This window comes from Heteronotia binoei, chromosome 1 (assembly GCF_032191835.1).
Source record: "Heteronotia binoei isolate CCM8104 ecotype False Entrance Well chromosome 1, APGP_CSIRO_Hbin_v1, whole genome shotgun sequence".
Lineage (NCBI taxonomy): Eukaryota > Metazoa > Chordata > Lepidosauria > Squamata > Gekkonidae > Heteronotia > Heteronotia binoei.
Genome location: NC_083223.1, coordinates 113,919,204 through 113,923,900, shown reverse-complemented (window position 1 = coordinate 113,923,900; position 4,697 = coordinate 113,919,204).

Below are 4,697 nucleotides of genomic sequence, written 5' to 3'. Positions count from 1 at the left end.
AAGGGGAGAGGCCACTAAGCATGAGACACACGCTGCCTATGCAAAGCAGGTGTGATTGTCTTTCTTGTCCCCACCCTTTCCATGGAGATGAAACTGAAGGCTAGGAGGACGTTCACATCACTGCTGTCTTGGAAATGTCCTGAAGCCCTGTTAGAGAATACATAGAGATCTCTTACTATAGCCAATTGGCAGACCTAGTAAAACACAGAAGCAGTTCTGATGCCAATTCTCAGTTAATAATTATTAGCCACAAATTACTTCACATGAGACAGTCAGGAAGGAAACTGGAAACTCCAGTTCAGGACAGCAGCCACAGTGACAGTAGCTTTCTTATGCTCTTCGACATTATACTGCTGTTGGAAAGTACTCTCACAATAGAACAATAACCTCTCATTTGTTGGAGACTTTAAGAATTTATGTGTGTGTGTGTGTGTATATATATATATATATATATATATATATATATATATATATATATATATATATATATATAAAAAAAAAATTTTGGCCACTGTGTGACACAGAGTGTTGGACTGGATGGGCCATTGGCCTGATCCAACATGGCTTCTTTTATGTTCTTATGTTCTTTAATTTTCATTCATACCCTGGGATTGGTGGTGACATCTGGAGGGCAGAACTTGAAGTCAGTTGTCACAAGGGGTTCAACAACAACACGTCCATTTTGATTCAAGCTCCTCTGGTTAACTACCCTCTCTCAGCCTAAACTACCTCACAGGGTTGTTATTGTGTATGGAGGTGGGAAGAACTATATTGTAAGTCTCTTTGAGTCCTCATTGGGGAGAAACATGGGATACAGATAAATAGATAAATAATGTTTTCCTCTACCTGCCTTCAAAGTCCTTTTGAACAGCTCAACCTTGCAGTGATTCCCAAAAACCAGAAAGGGTGGGGGGAGGCATGTGTCTACCTTTTTAGGAAGACTATTCCACAAGGTAACTTTCATTGCTGCAAGGCCCTGAGGCAGGTTTTATTTTTAATTTAAAAAAAAAAACATTTTTAGTTATAGTCACTCTGAGACATAAGGCAGATCATAAGACATAAACATTGTAATGAGACATCATGAAACAGGAGTGGCCAAACTTGCTTAACATAAGAGCCACAGAATAAATGTCAGATGTTTGAGAGCCTCAAGACAGAATATCAAATCTTTGAGAGCTGTAAGACAGGAAGGAAGGAAGGCAAATAGATGGGGAGAAGGGAAGGAGAGGTGGAAAGAAAGTAACTTTAATTTTAAGTGCATTCTCCAAAACACTGGCTACCTTGGCTTGGGGAAGTGATTTAAAGAGACAAAATGCTTTCTCCAAGCTGGCTAGCAGGGTAGTGGGGGCTTTGAGAGTCACACAATATGCATGGAAGGACCACACGTGACTCCTGAGCCAGTTTGGCTACCCCTGGCATAAAACATCTACTACTGCAATAAGACTACAATTACCAAATTAGAAAAAACTTCAAAATAAAAAGCTATGAGACACAATATTAAAAAAAAATAGGAATAAGGTTTACTGTGAGGGAAAATACAACAGGCTGTAGAAAGAGGCTCTGGGCGAAAGCCCTAGCTTTGGCCAGGGAGGGTGGGGAGGAAAGTGAGAGGGAGGCAAGGCATGTTTAGAAGGCAGCCATTGGAATGGAAATGAGAGAAAAGGGGGAAAGGGGATAGGTTATCAGAGAAGGAGGTAGATTGACAAATAAGGGAAAGGGGAGAAAGATATGGAAGATTGATAGAGAAAGAGGAAGAAGGAAGGAAGCAATTCCTTTCATCTCAAATTCCTTCCCTCTTCCTCTCAATTACCCCCACACCCTTGGCCTTCACTCATTTCCCCACCACCACCCTTGCTGTCTTCCCAACCAACCCCAACCCTTGGCATTCACTCTCCCCACCCTTGCTGTCTTCCCACCCCCACTCCTCTACTTAATTAAGAAGGGAGTAAGTGAATACCAAGGGAGGGAGTGCACAGCCTGGAGACAGGCTGGAGACAGCCTTGGGCAGGGACTTCAGCTGCTGCTGCTGCTGTCTGGTCTGGGAAGCCTCCTTCCCAGCAGGCTACACTGACTGAGCATGGGGAGGCACAGTGTCTCTCCTGGGTGGGAAAGACTCCGGCTTGCATCCCACATTGCTTCTCTCTCTGGCAAAAGCGTCTGTGTGCATGCACACTTCTTCAGATAAGTAATTATTTCATTTCGTTTACAACCTGCCTACCTGCTCATGCTTGTCAACTGTTTATTATTTATTTTATTATTTATTACCTTTAATTTATACCCCGTCCTCTCTGCAAGCGGACTCAGGGCGGCTAACAATTAGTTTCAAACTTCAAACAATAAACACTATTAAAACATTTTAAAAACATTTTAAAAACATTTTACGGTGCTGTTAAATAACTACTTTTAACCATTCCAAGTCATCACAGGGCATTTATGTTGGCTAGACTAAATGCGTTTCCCTCCAAAGTTTTACGAGGGAGATATCATCGAGTCCCTTTAGGCGATAGACTGTTCCTGTGGAGCGAATATTCCCAACTCAATTCAGCATATATTGCTTGATTGTTCCTTTTATCATAATCTCCGTAAAGATTTATTTTGCAAGCTTTCTTTCTCCCCAGATTTGTCTATTATGCCACCCTGTTATTATTTATTGAACGATACTGAGGGGGAGGTTAGCGAGGATGTGGCAAAAATTTTGGCTGACATTCGTAAATTTAAATCTGACCATGTATGAATGCATCTGTAAGCTCGGCTTCATTTTGATTTTATCTCCAATGTTTAAATTTTTATATTCTGTGTATTTTTATTTGCAACTGTTATGCCATTAAAGGTTTGGTATGGTATGGTAAATAACTACCTAGGTGGGATTGTCCTTTACTAACAGTTAAACCCATAATAATTCCAACATCTCAGTAGTGTAGGTGGCAGTCCTTCCTGGTTTAAGTGCCAAAAGCCTGTCGGAATAACTCGGTTTTACAGGCCCTGCAGAATTGAGAGAGGTCCCGGAGGGCCCTTATGGCCTCTGGGAGTGCATTCCATATTTCAGGTGCTGCCACTGAGAAAGCCCTGGACCATGTAGAACACAGCTTGGGCTCCCTTGGTCCGGGGATGGACAGTAGATGTTGCATCCCTGAACGCAGTGCTCTCTGGGGGACATGTGGAGAAAGGTAATTCTGAAGGTAGATAGGCTTTAAAGGTCAATATAGGGCTTTAAAGTTCAATACCAACACCTTGAAATGAACTCTGGACACAATAGGCAGCTAGAGCAGTTCTTTCAGCACTGGCTGAATGTGCTCCCATTGAGCGAGCCTCATTAACAGCCCGCTGCTGTGTTCTGCACTAGCTGCAGTTTCCGAGTCAGGGTCAAGGATAGCCCCATGTAGAGAGCATTACGGTGATCTAATCTCGAGGTCACCGTGGCATGGATTACCATTGCTAGGTCATTGCGTTCCAGGAAAGGGACCAACTGCCGAGCCCACCGAAGATGGAAAAAGGCGGATTTGGCAGTGGCTGCAACTTGGGCCTCCATTGTCAAAGAGGACTCAAGAAGCACTCCCAAACTCTTGGCCTTAGGGGCCGGTATCAGCGGCACCCCATCAAGAGTTGGTAAAGGGATCTCCCTTCCCAGGCCACCCCAATCTAGGTAGAGAACCTCCGTCTTCGTCAGATTCAGCTTCAACCGACTCTGCCGGAGCCAAGAGGGTTCGGGAACTTAAGTCTAGATTATCCAGGGTACAGTCAGACTGGCCACTCACTATTAGATAGAGCTGGGTGTCATCTGCATATTGGTGACATCCCAGCCCATATCTCCTGACAATCTGGGCAAGGGGGTGCATATAGATGTTAAATAACACAGGGGATAGAACTGCACCCTGTGGCACACCACATATAAGTGGGTGCCTTCAGGATGATTCTTTCCCTATGACCACCCTTTGTCCTCGACCTTGGAGAAAAGAGGCCATCCATTGTAAGGCTGACCCCTGGATCCCCGCATTGTCGAGGCGGCTAGACAGTAGCTGATGGTCAACCGTATCAAATGTGGCTGACGGATCTAACAACAACAGTACTGCTGAGCTGCCCCAATCCAGATGTCACATGAGGTCATCCATGAAGGCAACCATAACCGTCTCTGTCCCATGGGGCGAAGGAATCCAGAAATGGACCAGAAGACGTGCTTGGTGCCTCGAGTTCTTTCACTGTATCAATTGTGGCAGGGAGGTCATGTCGGCAAAAGCCGCAAAGCCGATTTCTAATTCTCTAACATTTGGTTTACCTTGCGGTAAGGTTGTCAATGACCGAATTATACTAAATAATTGTGCTGGACATTAAGTTGCAGATGCAATTCAGGTCACAAAGTAAGTTTTCTTTGTGTCTCGGACTGCCATCTTATAGGCCTGCATAAATGACCTAGAAGATGTTCTCATAGCTTCATCATGAGTACGTTGCCACTGTCTCTCTAGTTGTCTGTTACAATCATTTGTATCAGAAGCCACCTGCCAATCAGATTGCACATGCACGTATAGTCTCAGTACACATTACACAACCCCCTGAATTGATTCTGTTCCTTGTGGCCCAAAGCTGCTAATCCATGGATTGCCCTTTCAGATATCATGGCGGCTACACATTTCAGGAGAATCTACCCAAGGTTTTCAGCCTCCTGGTATGCACAGACTGCAATGTCTGAAAGGGTCTTCTGC